General features: G+C 41.9%; 1 long non-coding RNA gene across 3 annotated transcripts in view; it reads left to right on the forward strand.

Moving 5' to 3' along the window:
- The first annotated feature begins 120 nt into the window (after nucleotides 1-120).
- Nucleotides 121-19,303, forward strand: part of LOC139618303 (uncharacterized) — a 43,751-nt gene continuing 24,568 nt past the window's right edge. Inside the window, exons 1-3 of one of the 3 annotated variants that reach the window (XR_011689714.1) lie at nucleotides 121-262; nucleotides 1,275-1,337; nucleotides 2,263-2,382. This is a non-coding gene — a long non-coding RNA (uncharacterized lncRNA). Of the gene's footprint in view, nucleotides 263-1,091; nucleotides 1,338-2,262; nucleotides 2,383-19,303 lie in introns of all 3 variants that reach the window. The other 2 variants (XR_011689713.1, XR_011689715.1) reach the window with 2 other exon arrangements.

The raw sequence follows: 19,303 nt of genomic DNA on the forward strand, positions 1-19,303 counted from the left end.
GCTGCTGACAAAGACGCTGGCGTCCACAAGATGGCGGCACTGTTTCAAACATGCGTACATGCGTATGTTGAAGTTCACCTGACGCAAAAGATGCAGCCACCTGCACCGGAACCTCTGTGCAATGCCGTCACAGGGTATTTTAGATCATAAATAACGTGGCCCCACTTAGAAAGTTAATGACTGCTTTTTTATTTATCAAATTTCATGAGAACTCCGTCTGATGAAGAAGACCGCGATATGTGGCGCATGCTTCAGAAACGCAGTAAGTTGACTTTGAGTTGAGCAGTTTTTGCCCAGTGCAGTCAAAGATGTCAGTTTCATCAATTCCCAGAACGCCCAAAGTCAATTAATAAAGTTAAATTAAATCTTTCCTTTATACACAAACAAATGAATAATTTTCCAGTTGATAAGTTTGTGCAGTGCTGTGCACCACTGAGGATAACAAAGACATGTTCTCAGAGGGTGCTTCATCTCAGTATTCTTGCATTTGAGAATACATTTGATTAAAAAAAAAAAAAGTATTTAACATCTATCCACCAGAATCTAATCTAGCATTGTAAAAGAGGCACTGAAGCAGCTTTTAGACCATCACATTTTCAGAGACTATAATTTAACAGTTAAATTGATATAAAAATTTTGGGAATTGTATTTTGGCAGGGGGGTCGGTTACTCTCTGAGAATTTAAACGTTCTCATTATTCCTGAAATCCACCCTGTCTATGTTTCTGCTCCTGCGTTAAGCCAAGGATTCACTTAAAAAGCAGTTTGACAGCGTTTACACATGTCTGAGTGACATGCTGCGCTCTAGCAAACAGTAATTACAGTGGGCTACATATGATGTATCCCACAACACCATACTGCTGTGAGGAGCGTGGCCCATTATAAAGGACGTTGCACTCAAAATAGCATATACTTCAGGGTAATTATTAGGCTACGTATCCATTAGCTGCCTTTGTTCAGATAATTAGCTATGTTTTAGTGTTAGGTTGGAAAATCGATTGTTTCTATCAGCTCAGTCACTCACACCAATAATTTCCCCCTCTGTCTGTCTGCCCACTCCCACACCTCTTTTTCTTTCTGTCTGTGTTATAGGTTGGTGTGTGTCATGCTGTCAGACAGCAGCGGGCCCCCTGAGTCTGTGACCTTTATTAATGCCCAAACAGCAGCTCTTTTCTCTTTCCATCCTCCATCCTTTCACTACTCTGTTGGTCCTCCCTCCTCAAAGCTTGTGTTGTTTTTTGCCCTGTCTCCTATCAAAACCCGCCCACTGAGAAGTCATAACTTGGCAGAAGTGAACAGGCCACCATTGCACATCCCCAAAGTCTCGGAGACATTCAAGTAAATACCAATAAGATGACATTGTAGTCTTATGAAATAAATGCATGCATTTCTCTCCCTCTTCCTGTATACTCTCTCTGCCTGAACTTCCTTACCTCCTTCCTCTCCTCCACTCATTGATTCCTTCCTTCCTCCTTCTCCTCTCCTACCCGCTGTACCTCTTTTTCGCCACCTCCAGTCCATCCTTTTCTGTCTGCCTATTTTTCTTCCGTCCCTTAGTCCCCCACTAACACCCTATCAGTTCATGTCATTCCCAGAACCCCCATATCCCTCCTTCTCTTCTTCCCACCACTTCGCTGGCCCTCCTTCCTCACCACCTGCCAAATTTGTCTCTTTGTGTTTCTCCACCTCCTGCAATCCCTCTGTCCTGTTTTCATCTCCCATCATCTCCCTAATGCTTTTTCTCCAGCCAGGATCTCCCTCCTCTTTCTCCCCAATGTCTTTCTCCTCATCTGAACATGTAACATTCCTCCCTCCTCTTCTCCAGTCTCCTCTCCTTATTTATCTGTCATGGCTCTGTCCCTGTCTCTCCTCACCCTCTCATCTCTCTGACCCTCTTTTGTGCCTGCTCCATCTCTCTAGTCCTCCTCTTTCTTGCCAAATGCCTGATTTAGAGTCAGGCAGCCTCACAACTGGCGGCCCATTTAAAGTCACTGTGGAGTGGCCAGTCCAAAGGCATCTTTGGCCCTTATGGGATCTCATTTTCTCTGGACTTTTTACCTTAAAACTGCTGTATGTTCACTGAAAATTGGCCTAGAGACAGCTAATAGAGGCAATAACACATAATGGGACTGTTTGTAATCTCACTGAACATGGTAACACACACTTAACAGTGCCTAGTGCCTTTCATAGGTCCCTACATGATTGAAAGTGAAACTACATGTTTCTTATATGTGTTCTTTATGTGTATTTCTTTATGGCGCAGAGCACACAATGGTCCCATGCCTGGAGGCTGCAGCATCTTGCAGAAAATGTCTCGATGAAGTGCCCTTCATAGGTGTCTACTGGGTGAGTGTGATTCATCCAGAACAGGGGTGGAAGAGAGGTACAGTGAGAAACACTGCTCTCCTATTTTTACCTAAACACACATACACACACACCATACAGATAGTCTCTGCCCAGTAACAAATTGTCACAAAATATTATGTATGACGAGCATAATTCAGTGAGACACATTTATCTAATTTTCAAATGGGTGCACAGACAGAACAGCGAAGTAAGAGGCCCTGATGGAGGTTAATGTCTCAAACTGCGTGTGACTAATGGTCCATGACCTCCGGTTCACTGACTTTGCTCCTAAGAGAAAGCCCGGGCACTTGACCTGCTGTCCAAGCAAGATGCATAGGAGGAGAAAATACAAATGTGTGTTGGGAAGCAAAGGAAGAATAGGGATTTCTTTTGGTTTTGAACTGCTGGTCACCTCAGACATGTTTCTCAATTTACTGACATTTTGTTTAGCAAAAAAATAAATTGAAAAAATAACAGACTGATTAAATGTTAGTAAAAAGCAATTACTAAATTAGTTGCTACACTAAATATGTATGAGGGAAAGACAGGGAGGAGATAATGTAGGTATGGTTTGAAAGGACTAGCAGGAATATTTACACTACTATTCATTACAGCCCCAGAAACTTTTTTTTTCTAGCATTAGTGCAGACCAAACTCAACTAATGTAATCTGCCTACTTACCTAACTAAGTAATAAGGCAGTTCCTGTTGCATTATTCCTTTCTTTAAAGCTGCCTGTTGATTCCACGGCAGGCGTTGCTTTATGAAGAGGTCTGCCTGTGTAATGATACCTGTGACAGTCGATATATTCAGCCTGTCTAACAAAAAGCCCACCAAACTGTCTGCTGCGGCCCTTCACATTCAGTTTAATGAGCTGTTCCTCCGGCTGTCCTCCTCGCTCAAGCCTCTGTCTCTTACTCTCCCTCTGTTTCTGGCTAAACTGTCTGCAGAAGTTTCTTGTCTAAATTGTCTACTTGTCTGCCTTAACCCTGGCTGCTTTCTGCTGTGGCTGAATTCTACAGTTTGGTCTGCGTGTGTGCTCATGAAGTATGTGTGTGTGTGTGTGTGTGTGTGTGTGCATCTGTGTGGTGCATGCATGTAGGTGTGTGTGTGTGTGTGTGGTCCTTCTTTGGCCCAGTTTTAATCTTTTATTCCCTCTGGGAGAGGCACCAAAACTCCTCATCATATTTTTAAACTACTCCCCTCCTCCTCCCTGACTCTATCCCCCCTCACTCTGCCTCACCCCAAATGTCTCTCTGCCTCAGACTCAGAGTCCTCTTGGGTCCCAAGGGTCCATCTGTCCAGAATCAGGTTGGTCGGTTTAAGGCAAAGGCTTCTTCTTTTCAGCAGTTGTGAACATTAGAGCAGGTTTTCCAGAAGAAGAAGAACACGCTTCATTCAGATCAATAATTTCTGCTTTAAAGGAATTGTTCAACTTTTTGGGAAAAAAGGCTTATTTGCTTTCTTGTCGAGAGTTTGATGACAAAATTGATACCAATCTCTTATCTGTTGATGAAATATGAATCTACTGCCAGCAGGCAGCTAGATTTGCTTAGCTTAGCTTAGCTTAGCTTAGCTTAGTTTAGCAAAAAGATGAAAACAGGGGAAACAGCTAGTTTGGTTCTGTTAGAGGGTAACAAAATCTGCATACTAGCATCTCTAAACCGCACTAATTTACAAGTTGCACTTTGTTAGTTTAATTCATAAAAAAACTGAAGTATAAAAATGACACATTGATGATTTATGGGAGCTTATTTCTCACTACTGTGTGTTAGCATTATCACTCTTACTAGCTGCTGTATGGAATGTGTTATGTTATATTGCCAGAGTCTACAGATGTTAAAGTGCTGTGTGAGGGGAAGAAAGTTTTGGAAAACAAGGTGGAGTACGACATAGAAATTGATGTATTTTCAGTTGTTACTGGTTTCAAGCAAGTTGCTTTATTTATGACTAGATAACTGAAAGTGCATATATAAACTATCCTGAAATTGTGGAAATGTGTTTTCTGCCCCTCAGCTGCGTGTGCATCCTTGATTGTAAATGGGAATCATATCTATAATTTCCATTTCTTGATGAGCAGATATCACAATCACAAGTCTGCCCAGCTCTCCTACAAAAACTCATTATGCATTTAGGTAACTGTAAAATCAGCTATTTAGGGCTCAGCAATCACGCGACCGGTGAGACACGCACCTAAATTTCCAGGCAGCATCAACCTCATCTTCCCTTCTCTGAGAGCCTGTTCTGCCGCAGGCTACCACCCAGCGCTGTAACCTCCACCGTCCTTCACTGAGGAGCAGACGAAGGGAGCGAGAGGAGGGGGAGGGGACAAGGGGAAAGTTACAGGGACAAAAAATGAGGAAGGTATTGCATGACAACAACGGCAGTTTTTCTGTTTTTTTTTTTTGTTTTTTTTGAGGGACTGGTAAGGAGTAAGCAATGGGGAAGAAAAGAATATCAAGAAGCTGTGGAGGGTGAATAAAAGAAAAGGAGAGATAGATTTGAAGAACTCAGAAGGGAGGTTATTTAGATATTCATCACTGGAGTGAGTCTTTAAGGTCAGCCTGGTCCACTGAGCTCCCCAGTGGTGGAGTAATAAGTCATGATGCTGTTGGCTCTGGTAGGAAAAACACGGACGCTATCAGGGAGAGCTTCGTATGTATTCCAGCTTGTCAGATAGAAGCAGTGTCTGCGCATCACATTTGTTTAATGTACACGATTAAGTCTCCCTGGATTTTATTTGTTTAACCAGTACTGCGATTTATTATTTATTTTTTAACGCAACTCAGCTCAACTGTCTTGTTAGGTTTCTATCTAGAAAATCCAGTTTATTCCTAGATCTGTTGTGCTCAGTGAGCTCTGTGTGCTCGCTCTGTATGAGAGAATCAGCTGAATGCCTGCAATATGAAATATACAGTAGTCATAAATTGAGGGGTCAGGGTTGCAAGAGTGAGTGAGTGTGTCACACAGTCACAGTCTCCTACATATTAGTTATCATTTATAATGATACAGTGTGTCCAGTGGAACAGTAAAAGCAACCTCAAACCTGTCACATCGCTGAAAAGATGTAAAGTTTGCAGACTGTACTGTTATAAACAGGCACTGGCAAACACTCTTTGATCTGTAAACGTTCCATTTTTAAATAGAAACAAATTACAGTATTTTTGTGTGCAAGCGAGTCCTTGACTGCACTTGAGCAGTATTTCATGTATATAAAGATGTGCTGTTTTCTCAGCAGCTCAGCAGACCACGCCAGTTTTGTAAAGGAGCGCACACCTCAGCCTCAGCGTCCAGCCTTGTTACGGTAATTTCAGTTCACTATGTGCAGTCAGAGTGGGAGCAGGCCACAGAGGTTCTACATTTCCACCTGCTACTCTCCCACAGCTGTTGGAACACCTGGCATTTCTGAAACACAGCTGAATTTGCTGTGTAAACAGAAATACACCCGGTAGAGTGGTCATAACGAAGAATACACCAGATGAAAGAAAAATAATAATAAGAGCACTAACCTGAAAATAACTGGTGAGCAATTTACCACCAGCGGAAAAATCTTGCTTTTGTGGCCTCCTGGGGGTTTAACGTCTGCAATGATGCAGAGGTGTACTTCAGTACTCTGAGACATCACTGTTGTGTGTGGTTGCAGGTGTAATAGAGCACACTTCTGACCACAGGCAAAACTTAAAACTTTCAATCAGAGAAGGTAGTGTTTTTCAGCCTGGTATTAAGTTACTCTTTAGATTGAAATTACCTGACCTGAACGCAGGAGGTTGAATTTAATTTCACAGTTAATGCCAAGAGCATCTGAGTATCCTCACATGCACTTTTTAATATGATGAAGGAAATGGCATGGAAGCTCACAACAACTAATGTTATTTATACTGCATCAGATCAGAGAAACCATGAACCTGATAACCTCACTGGAAGAAGACAAGAGAATCTAACAAGATAATTGCCAAATATACTGTATGTAACAGATATCAAAATGGCCACTGAATGCTGTAGACTTCACAATAATGTTATGTATGCGGCTGTTATTGAGAAACCTTTCATGTCCAAGTCTTGTACATTCTGAGATACAACCTAGTGTAAAGGCTCCCTATAACCTGAACATCAGCAGGTTTAGGAAATGGATGGTTTTTGCTATATCTGGACAGATGGAGGAAGCCAAAGAATATCTTCAGCTGCGTGTTCCCAGCTGTTAGACATGATCTGGTGTCATCTTTGGGAAATCAATCGATTAGATTATTGCTTTGGACAGTTCACAGTAGCAGGTGCTTCATACAGTGTGAAGACAGATGATTTCCTGATGGTCTTATAGTCCAAGACAATGATCCTTCTCAGATACACTGCTAAACTAATACAAGAGTGGTTTCATATGACTTCAGGTGCTTCCCCAGTCACCAAATATCATTGAGACTTAATGGGGAATGATGGAGCCTAGAGTGCCTTTGTTATGTAATTTCTCCATTCCCCTCTACCTCCGCTGCACTCTGGCACTTAGGGGGTCTGTGTGGGATTTTTAACTTTGATTTAACCAGCCAAGCTGTTTGAGGACCCATTCTTATTTACAGCAACAGCCTGGGGGGAGTAGTTGTAGATGGAAGGTTGGTTACTCACATTCGAAGTGTCGTCACTTAGCAGTGAAGTGCTGCTGCAGTTTCACAGTCAGGGTTTTGGCACATTTTCTTCTCAAATGGCAGAGGTCTGGAGAAATGCTTGTTCGATAATTGAGAAGACTTTGCTGAGTGAAAGGCAGTGTATTACTTGGCTCTGAGTTTAGGAGAGGATTTTCATGCAGGATTTTCATGCTGGTTTGTTCTTATGTTGGGTATAAGTTTCTACAGCTGGTTTACACAGCGTTTGTGTCATGTTGACTGAGTGTCCAGTAAAACTTTTACAGTCATAATTGTCAATCAAAGTCATAATTACAACTATTTTTCTAAAGTTCCAGTATGTCTAACTTGGCATTTAATAAAACAGAAGTGCCTGAGTGGAAGCCAAAGTGCACTGTTCAAAGTTATAATATGAAACTATTCCACATTAAAATGTTTTAAAATGACTAGACTTGTGTTACATATATTTTTTGAGCTGTGTACTTACGTCGTCCCAAATTCTTCCAGGGATTTTCAAACCTAGGGAAATACGTTATTTTTATCATGGTGGTTTTTTAGTTATTGGTGTCATATCCCCTATGCGCATGTGTCTGCATTGTGGCTGCCTGCCAGAAGCTGTCAAGATTGACATTTTATCCAGATTTAAGCCACATTTTTAAGATACACTTTTTACACCTTTTCAGTCCTTTTCAGTTATTGATGAAGGATTTTCGTCATTGGATATCTGGATCTTAAGTTATCAGACAAAAAAGCCAAGTAAATGTTAGGCAACTCAGCTCCCAGGCCCTTGGAGACACCCTCTGTCCACTGAACAGCGTCAGCGAATCACTGATTTTCAACATGAAACTTATTAGTTATAACATGCCCTCCTAGCAGCACAACTTTTTCAGTATCAGAAAGTGATGAGTTGGAGCTGACTGGGCCAGAGTTACCTGGTTAGCATGCAAACTTCAGTAGTTCAAATCCACTGCTTGACGACAATTATTTTATTTTATTTTTCTTGAAATCCGGTCAGTTGTCAAGCTATACATCCAGTATCTACCCCATCTACCACACACACACACACACACACAAAGGGACACTACATGACTAGGTGACTCAATTTACACATCATCCATCCATCCATCCATCATCCTTTTGTCTCTCAGCAATATTTCCTTTCACTGACATGTCTTACTTTCATTATCCATTACCAAGACCAGCTCACCAGCGCTATAAGGAAACACGCACACACTCTCACACACACACACACACACACACACACACACACACACACAAACACACACACACTCTCACACACACAGAATCAAGCGACCCACACACAGGCACAAATATGTCGACAAATACACACACACCACACACACACATACAGTGGTCACTGACAGTGGTTAGCTTTTCAGCATGCATCACTGGCAGCATTTCTGTGACAGGGAGAAAATCATGATGCGACTGATAATGATTTCCATCTACTCTGTGTACAGTATGTCTTCCTGTGTGTGTCTTTGTCACAGATCATGTCTATTAAACTAGTGCATGTCTGCATCCTTTTGCTTACAGAAAATAACTGACCTCAATAAAACTTTAATCAATAGATGAAATGACTCAGGTAAACACAGCTGCTGTCTCTCCGTCTGCAATTGTGTCTTGAGTGCAGGTCGGCAAACGGGTAAAAGAAAGGAGGTCAGGTAAAAGTGTCATCGATTTATGGATGGCGTCTGAGGAATGAAGAAGCCATTTATTATGGAAGCCCATTAGTAATGTATGCATATCTGTATGCGTGTGTGAGGAAAAGAAGATAGAGAAAGAGGGTGGGGGGACAGAGCATCATCATTAATATGGCTCCTCCATTAGCCTGAGTGCTTCCGTGACAACATAATGGCCGTCACCCAGACAACAGGGTCACCGTAGTTATGAACACACCCAGCAACTGCTGATGTCAGTGTAGCAAAGTGGGTCCCAAAGTCCCACCAGGCTAGAGCAAACGCTCATACACAGATGCACACACACACACACTCAGCTTGGGTAGGGCAACTCTTTGGGATTTGAGAGGTTTTTGAACTAATCAATAATGAAAGACAGGATGATGGGAAATGAAAGAAAGAGCTTGAACGAGCGAGTGAAAGAGAAAGACTGGAGGGAAACGGAGAGTGGCTGAAAATGAGAGAGATGGAGAGTGATGGAGAGCCCTCCCATGAGAGTTGTTTCCAATACAGCACAGTTACAATGGAGTTATGCAGGCCCATTTTCCCAAAAAGCATCTCTGTGGTAAGATTATCTGTTCCATTATGAACCAATGGGCTGAGAAGTGCTGGAGATGTTTTCGTGATCTAGCTCGTATTTACCGTAACTCACGTCAAATGGATTCTGGAGTAACAGGAACAAGGCAGAGGAGATGGGCGGGGGGGGGGGGGGGGGGGGGGCAGGGAAAGACAAACAGATGTAGGAAGAAAAAAAGTAAAGTACTGAAGAGAGAGACGGATTCTCAAGAGTTGGCACAATGAAGTTTTGTGCGTGTGTACACGAGTAGATTTTCCAGACTAAAATCAAGACCAACAAACCTAGGACTTTGTGTTATAGTTGGTGTAAAATCATTCTCCAAATCCTTTTTTCTCCCTCTTTGGGTTAAAAATTTTGAGAATTTCAGAATCTTGTTTGGCTAAAGTTGCATCCTTCACTGACTTTCCTTGAATTTGTGCTGTCCATTGATTTATTTTTGTGTTTACTCCTTATGCAGGGAAACATATCCTCCACTCATTAGCAAAAAGGTCAATTTTGTTGTTTTGTTGATATATCAAGCCTATTTGGCTTACATTTTACATTTACATTTTACATTTTTTACCATGAGTAGAATATAAATGGTAAAAGAAAAGATAAGTTGTAAGTTTGTAGTACCCTGAAAATGTTTTAGCCACTGTAGCTCTAGGGGTGGTAATGTTTTTGTGTCAGTCCATCCACCACATTGTTCCAGATTAAATTTTCTAAACCAAACCCACTGACTTTGGTGATCACTTCATCTATCATCAAGTCACATTTTTGTGACAATCATGGCTGTTTAAATATAAGAATGCTAACATGCTAAACTAAGAGAGAGTGAACGTGGTAAACATTACTCTACATTACATTGCCTAACATGAGCATGTTAGCGTTGTCATTGTGAGCACGTTGGCATGCTGATGTTAGCATTTAGCTCAAAGCACTGCTGTGCCCAAATAAAGCCTCACGGAGATGCTGCCATGGCCGTAAACTCTTAGTCTTGTTTATGTGGCATCTAGAGAGCAAACATCATTATCAACTCCAGTGATAGTGTAAGAGACCGAGTGGAGGAGTTGAGAAAGTTATTAGTAAAGGCTGCAGTTCATTCCTTACTTATCAGGTCATTACATCAAACTAGCACCAGTGAACAAACTTAATTACATAAGCACATATAGAAGAATGAAAAATGTTCAGTGTCTGTGTATGTGACGTTACATACAGCTGTATCACTGTGTGTTTTGGTGTTAGAAATGTACAGAGCAGGGTCCCACAGGCAATAAAATCTATATTTCAAGAGCTGCAGAGCTGCTGTAGACTTCTGCCTGCTTGCTTTGAAGACCAACACTAGAGGGGAGGGGTGGATGGTGGGGGTGAGGAGGGTGAGGGTAGTGGTGGAGGTGGTCCTGGGTGAAGGGGAGGAGGTTGGAAGCACAGGCCAAGGACTGGAGGGGACGAGATGGACTGAGGAATATGGCATATTTAATGAATAGAGAAGGATGGGGAAGAAAGAGGGGGAAAAAAATCTGAACTGATCATTATCACCAGATACACGCAGCAAGAACAAGTGCTGGGGAAGCAGTACACTGCCAGATCCTACGCTGGAACAATAACGCTTCACATGATAGCTGGCATCCGACTATGCTGCTCAGCAAATTAGAGAAGAGATTAAATGTAAATTATGACTCACTTATCTGCTCTCCCTACATTGCCATTGTCTACAAATACCCCCTAGACACACTCCGAGCATTTCTGAGGACACAGATGATGGGCAGGCTTTACAATAGATAATGTCATATGTTTATCTCTGACTCTTTGTCCATAATGTTATTTAATAAAGCGTTGTGATAAGAAGAAGACGGGGGATGAAAATAGACTTTCAGATGTCTGACTTCCAACGTCTCACCATGTGACTCATTCCAAGCAGCACAAATAATCAAACAAGAGCTTATGGAGTTATGAGAATAAACAAAATATTAGGTTTTTCATGCGCTTTGATGTAGTGTTGTGATAGCTAATTCCTTCCTTTTATGGTTAGCCTAATGCCTTGTGCCTGAGTCATTAAATAAAATGACCTACAGTGTAGAGTAAGACTGTTTGTTTCTTCATCTTCTGCTGTAAGTCAGAGGTTTTATTATTCCTCACAATAGGAATTTTACCTCAACAGTCAGTTCAGAACCCTATTTTAAGTGTTTTAAAATTCCATTGTCATTCACGTAACTCTTTCAAGGACCCACAGCCAGAATTAAAAAGACCAATAATGTTTTAGTCTGCTCTTCATTATTTTTATGTTTTGGAATCTCTTCTTTTTTATGACATATTCTTTAAAGAAAGTTTTCACAACACATCGAAGCAGTTTTTGCCCTGAGTAACAGGTGTTATTGAACTGATAAGTTTCTGGGTGTTAGCTCACACATCAATGTGATTTTGTCTGTTTTCTCACTATCCTCCTTTGTCAGAATCAATAAACTTACCTTGGTACGAGGTAAGTTGGTGAAAGTATTTAAGTAATATCCTCACACCTTGCACAACATGTGGATATCGCTGTAAGAAAATATTATGCTGCTGAATCTTTTTAAGTATGTACAGTATGTGACACATTTACAAGAGTTTTAAAGAGAATTAGTTTTACTCATGTCAGTATCAGATTATATATCACTCTGAGTGTAAAAAGCACCGGGAAAGGATGTGGAAACAGAACTGACACCAAACACACATTGATTTGAAGGTTAACATTACTTTTATTTTGTAGGTGTTGGGTCTTGGTAACATTATTAAATTCAATCTTACATCTTTGATATGAAGTAATTTCATAATAGCATATTAATGTTTGACTTCATGATGGTAAAACAGGCAGAATCAGTGGCTGGTGTAATGGTAGTAGGTTAGCTATGGTCATGTATAGCACACAGGGGGCGAGTGTGGATGTATGAGCTGATGTGTGGAGGATGTTCAGATGATCTCCCCGCTGACAATTACACTCTTTGAAACTTGCAAATGCAAGGCACTGCTATGCCAGAATACCCTGGGATGTGAGGCTAATACAGAAATGAATAATAAGAGCTATTCATGCATTCGTGTGATTTGTCCTGGTGGGTCACTTGAGAGCAGAATGACACTCACTGAATTTATGTTTTAGGTCATTTTTCTGCACAAACTGTTATCCCTGGAGGTAAATTCTATCACATTGAGGAAAGAGGCATTATTCTGACCACTTGCAAGAGAATGGATCACTGATGACCAATCAGCTGACCAGCCGCTGAATGCATGAACATACACGTGGATTAGAGCGAGACAAAGATTCTGACATGATGTGATGATACACACGTCAAATGTTTTAATCTGGTGGGAATCAGCCATGGGAGTGTTTGTCTGTCTGTGCAGATTCCCACAGTTTCTGCATGTGCGTGGGTGCATGCATGTGTGCGTGTGTGTGAACGCGCGCGCATGCATTAACTCATTGCAGAGTGGATGGTTATGCTCTCAAACAGCACAGTCTGGTTGCATAGCAACAGAATCACCCCACTCCCCTCCATCCCCTCCTCCTCCTCCGCTTCTTCTTCTTCTCTTCTGTGTGAGCGTTTGAACTACAGAGTAACCTGAAAACATTCGTAACACTTTCACACACTCACCCCTGAGTGCGCCGCCATGCTCAAAGAACAACCACAGCGTGCGTGTGTATTTGTGTCTCTCAGTGTGTGTGTGTTTACGTGCGTTGTGCGTGCCTGTTATGTGTGGATTCCACAGAGCTGAACACATGAAAGAGGAAGGGAGAGGAAGAAGTCCTCCTCCCCGTTCTGCAGTATCACTGACAGAGAGACAGGGAAATCAAATCAACCCTGCAGATCCGCTTTATACTGTGGGTGAATATTGATGTTTTTACTCTGAATATCAGTGAGGGAGTTTAGGTCTGCCCTGCTCTTATACAATGGCTCACTTTTTTCATCTCTTCCTTTCTTTGTCTACCTTCATTCTCTCTTTTCCCCTTCTTCCCCTCTCTCTTTCATACACTCATCCTCAGCTCACACGGCAAAGTGGGAATTCTGTCTGTCTTGGCAATCACATCACCCCCCACTCAACCGCCCGTTCCCTCCCCACCTCCCCTGTGGCCTAGTTAGAGAAATATGCATAACTTCTTCATTTACCCCTGCAGCTAAAGTAGTACACTAGATAATTCACTGTACTAACAGATGCTGCAAAACTGAGTTTTATCATCCACTTGACTGCTGTGATACCCTCCTGATGCTGCGCTACTGCCGTTGTCACCGGATAAGATGCCGCTCTGATGTATCGATGCATGCAGCCTAGAGGCATCATCTCCATATTGAGCAGTAATCATGACACAGAATATAATCATGGACACAGTTGAAAACAGCAAACCCACACAACTACAGCTTCAGATTAGGTTTTTATCTGTGGTGTAATTGTGTGTTTAGGAATGTGACACTGTGTGCGTCTGCTTGGTGTGTTTAATGTGTGCAGGGAGTGCGAAAGTGAGGGAGTGCCCAGTGTTGGCTGTGGCAGTGTGTGTGCAGTTTTCTGCATTCAACAATATGAAAAGATTGGATTTGGATAAGCACGATTGTAATGTGGTATCTCGCTGTGCAGCCAGCAGAGGGTTTGTTATGACCCAGTAATCCAAACATTAATGAAAAGTTAAATCCTGCCAGATGAAGGCAAAACAAAGCAGAACTGGAGAAATGCTAATACTGTTGTGTACATTACTTGGCATAAAGGCAGGCTTTCCAGGTAAAAGGTAGTTCATTACATTAATAATGACCACTGTTGGTTTAATGACTCACCATGTTTCCCATTGGTGCATTACATTTGGTCTTAGTGATTAAATTTGGTGTTTATGATATCCAGGCTTTCTCATTATGAGAAACATAATGACATAATAACATAATGACAAATGCCCAACCCAGTGTTTCCACAGAGCTGATTGTGTCTGTCAAAGAGTCCCAAAGACATATTTAATTATAGATGATATCAAAGTGAAACAAGCAAAGGGTTGAATTTTAAGAACCTGTGAGCAGGAAATGTTTGGTATTTTTATGCCTCCGTGCCTATGACAACAAGGGCCAGAGGCATTATGTTGTCTGGTTGTCTGTCTGTCCGTCCCACTCTCTTGAAGACGATATCTCAGTAACACCTTGAGGGAATGTTTCAAAATTCAGCACAAACATTTACTCGGACTCAAGGATGAGCTGATTAGAATAAAGTCACGGTGACCTCATAAAACAACTCATGAATTCATCCACTAATCATGACACAATTTAACACAAATGGGATAAAATGATGGAGTGATGGTCAGTTGTTGCGATCACACACTCTTCTGTTTTGCAGAGCGTCTTTCAGCTTCTCTCAGCTTTACTCTTTTGGTTCACTCTCACCACTCTCGTCGAGCTTGTTCCTAGCCACAGCAGGCAGCTGTTTTCAAAGAAAACACTCTAATAAAATTCATACCTGAGTGGCACTTAACAGTAGGCAGACAAAGTTAGCAACCAGCTGGTGAGCCCAGTGAAATATTTAAAGAGGCAGATACTTTGCTCAGAAAAGGGTGGGAATCAAAACCAGTGCTAAAAGGAGAGTGAATATTGAACCTGCTGTACATTTGTCAGGTGGCTACAAACATGACTCCAAACAAATAATAATTCATTCATTTGGAGGCACTGGATCTGTAAACTAGCAATTGTTTGTGAACACATGCTGTCACTCACCATGACAGTTTAACAGGGTAATTTTATCTCATTGTTATTGCTTTCACCCCAAAGAGTAAAAGGTAAAAAACGTATTGATGTGGGTTTAATGCACTTCACAGTCACTCCTATAACTTGTTTTCTGTGGAAAACCACTGAAAAAGTTGACTCAATCACATTTTAACACCTTTTTTTAAGCTTTCAAAATCCACATGCACTCAAGACTAACTTGAGCTTTTATCATGTTCGAGATTTTCAAGGCAGAATGAGTGAAAATTAATCTGATTCCAGTCACTCTAGGTTTAACAAACCATGATGAGGCCTGTCTTTGTGATTAGCAGCTGCTGTTCATCCTGATTAACAGCACATTAAGAGGGACTGCAGTCCCTCATGCTGAAGAACACGGGTAGAAAGGAAATGAGAATGTGTCTAGGTGGCAGTTTGACCACAGTTCAGTTTGTAATGCCACAGTTAGTTGTTATGTAGAAAGTGTTGGCTGGTAGAGACTGTTTGCCCAGACCTTGTGTGTAGAGGCTGTTTCCAGATGGCAGATCAGATCACACATCCACAGTTAACAAACTGCATCAGAGTTTGATTAGAGGAGGAAAGTGAGGCGCTATTATCTGTACCTTTACTACCTGAGCCACCCTGGCCAGGTTAATGATGCTCTACACAGCCCTGTGGCTTTATGTGGGGGGAAGCACATCAGTCTGCGGTGATTTTAGCAAGCTTGGTAAGACCTGATGTTATATGGCCCATATAACTGTGATTCAACCACCATTAGCATAAACACAACATTTGGTCTCAGTCACTTCTTCTGCATCACAGCAGCAAATCTGAAGGGGATTTAAATGGCTGTAAAAGCCTCATGCTATACTGCACCCTTTATATGACCAGGGTTTTGTCCCCCTCACTGGTGAGGGTGACTGTAAGCAACTCGTCACATCAGAAACGGCAACCTTCCCAGAAGCAGGTGTGAAGGTGAAGGCAGGAAGGTTTGGAAAAGGGGTATAGAAGAGAGAAAGGTATAAGGGAGCATGATGTAACAACAGGAGGAGGAAGGGTCACTTCACTGTCTTAGCCTCTCTGAAATGTTCTTGCCCGGGCTGACAGGAGCAGCTCTCTCTGTGTCCTCTCTCTGACTGTAAGCCCTCACGTTGTCACAGGAGTCACTTTGCAAGCAACCTGCACTGAAATTACAAGACAGTTTTGTGGCTGGAGTGTTCCTGCTCTGCACTTTGCAGAGAGCTTTTGTCAAATGCCATCCTATTATGACTTGAATCTGAGGGCAGCAATCTTTTTGCTGTGTGTCCAGCTGTTGTGCTGAACGCTTAACCAGTTCTTGCACAACAGAGCCATATTGTCTCTATGATATTTTCCTATCACTGTCCAAAGCTGGGATCATACTTCTTGGTAAGTTGCTCAAATTAGTGTGATGATGGCAGCTATGTGAATTTTTAATGACATGTTCAAGAGTTATTGCTGGAAACATCTGAGAGATAAAGCCAAAGGACAGCAAACAAACTTGCGGCAGTTAAGTGACCATTTTGGCCACAAGGGGGTGCCCTTTTTAGTTGATTGCACCCTAGGCAGTTGCAGTCCTGAGTGAAACTGTACTGTATACACGCCAAAGGGGGTATGCATTGTGGGGGTATGTTCTCTCATTTAGGACTGGTGAGACAATGAGTCCAGTTGGAGGAACGGATTAATGTGTTTAAAAACTCACAGATAGAATTTTACAACTTTATTATTGATTTTACAAAGTGCTGGCAACTGTTTTTTCTTTTGTTGCAATGGTCTTGAGCTAAACAGCAGAAATACAGTGTTCACATTACAAAGTAATCCACCAGGAATGCATTCATGTATGTGTGCGCCTTGCTGGATTACGTCACGTGTTGCAGTTAAAGCTGAACCACATTTAAACTTTTTTGTCACATGAGACAGCGTTGTTTTACGTTAGCTCACTTCTCCCATTCAAAAGAACGTGAAGTGAATACAGTTTAAGATTACGGGCAGCAAGTCACGAGGGGCCTGTGTAGACAGCATGCAGGCAAATGTGATGCTTAGCTGACATTACAAAAATAGAATATAAGTTAGTAGATATTGCAAAGATAAGAAAGCTATCAGGGATACAAAGAAGTGAAAGAGGAGCTGGTGTTGATGACAGACTTTGATGACGAGTAATAAGACTTCAGAGTGCACCTTTGGTGCCTGACCCATGGCACAAAAAAAAATTAGAAACTGCTCTGGTTGTTGCTGCCAGAAATGCAAACTGTCTCATTTCCTGTGATGACAGTTTTTCACAGGCGCATCCGCCTGACACCAGTGAAAAAAACAGGTAAATGCTGTCTTGAAATGTCGCTCGATAGGGCAGTTAGTGTCAGGAAAGAGTCTACTACCTGGAGTTATTGAGTAGTGCTTGGTTTCCGTGTGTGTGTGTGTGTGTGTGTGTGTGTGTGTGTGTGTGTGTAGAAAGTGCCCTGATGCATATTCATCAGCTACTGTCTAATCCAGACACAGTGATAGTGCCTCATGAATAAGCATAACCAAAGTGGGGGTCGTCCAATACGCCTAAGTGTTACAAGACAGCTAAACCAGTGTGTTAGCACATTAACCACTTTTAACTAAATGATGTTCAGTTGACAATGATATTAATGGGAATTTCAAAGATACAAGTGGGTGGAAGCAGCACCATTTATCTTAACAATATCTGGCTCAACTTAACTTAGAGATGCGCGTTGTCATTCAAGAAATTGTTCCTTCCTCACTCGTCAGCTGCAGAGTGAGAGTCAGTGTCAGCTTTGACAGTTGATGGTGCTACTATTGTAAAACTGAAAATGTGCACGTTTTCCTCATTATGATGAACCAGTAGATGGACAGCTGTTTTGAGACATTAACAGCAAATGTGGTTTAATACTACAGGTCACAGAATCCTGGGGGCAGTAAAACAAACATTTTAATAAATAATAATTGGCCTCTTCCATAATTCTGTGAGCAGTCATGAAGTGAGCAGGGCACAGAGTGAAAGGAGTTGGTTACCTGTCTGAGAAGTTGGTGAAGCCTTTCGCCTGAAGCTTTCCATCTAACAGCTCACTGTGGCTGCTCCTTCTCAGTCCATCACCTCTGATCTGCTGTCACTAATCCGTCATCTTGTTTTGTAGATACATTGACAAACACATTGCATTTCCTGAGACCATGTCTTTATGAAAGTCAACTTGTGTTTGCCAGTTCAATGCTTTTAATGTGAAGCTGCAGCAGGAGGAAATGTTCAGTTTGCACTAGCAGCAACTCTTCTGTGAATGTCGCCACAGACACCTAGTTCATAATACTGCAAATATATAAATATTGCACTACTTTAATTATTGGGCCATAGGCTCAATCCCCATACATCATCTTACCTCATTCAGCGATAGATAGTGGATTAACAGACATTTATTTCAATGAAAATCTTTGAGATTGCCACTTTAAACCTTCAGATTTGAGTAAACCTGCTTCTGGAGTTGGATGAGCTGAAAATCTCAGTGCCGGTGGGTTTATAATGTGGCTATATGTGTTTGTCAGACAGCCTGTGCATTATTTGCAGTTGTCATGTTTGTGTGTGTGTGTGTGTGTGTGTGTGTGTGTGTGTGTGTGTGTGTGTGTGTGTGTGTGTGAAAGAGAGAGTGCTGGTTAAGGGAACATAGCATTTGCAGTTGTTAGACTGCCAGGACTGGTTGGGGGACATGAGGATGTTGGGGATGAATTAGTATAAGTTACCGTGATAAGCAGTTTCAGACAGTCCAACATTGCACATCTCCTGTGATACAAGCGTGTGTGTCAGTGTGTATTTCATAGCATCATGTCTCTTCAGCTGTTCCATGAGCAACGTGAGCAACAGAGCTGCAGAAATGACGAACCACCGTTTTCACCTTGAACACGCCCACCCCATGATTATGTTTTTCTTTCCCTTAGTCATTCCCTCTTTATTTTCTCTCCCCCAACCTGTAAATGATTACTGCACGCAGTATTAATTTCATACAGCAGCTGGTTATTTGCTTTAGAGACATCATCCTCGCTTTTTCAGCAAACATATGCTAGTGCGTGTGTATGATTTACTGTCACATTCTGCTTGGTTTATATAGGAAGATATGCTGACCCATATTGCAAGGGATTGGTGCATGATGGCGGGACACTCTCTCTCTCTCTCTCTCTCTCTCTCTCTCGCTCTTTCGCTCTCTCTCTCTCTCTCTCTCACTCACACACACACACACACACACACACACATACTTGCATAAAGACACACACATTGTTATCTTGACTCTACACGCTGTCATTTCCAACCAAAAGAGAATGTTCTGTTCTTTTCTTCTGCTTTACACCAACATGATGTTTTCTCCATCATTTCCACCACCCCTCCA

This window comes from Trachinotus anak, unplaced genomic scaffold (genome assembly GCF_046630095.1).
Source record: "Trachinotus anak isolate AG129_WGS33_773 ecotype Australia unplaced genomic scaffold, CSIRO_AGI_Tana_v1 ptg000003l, whole genome shotgun sequence".
In the NCBI taxonomy this organism is placed as follows: Eukaryota; Metazoa; Chordata; class Actinopteri; order Carangiformes; family Carangidae; genus Trachinotus; species Trachinotus anak.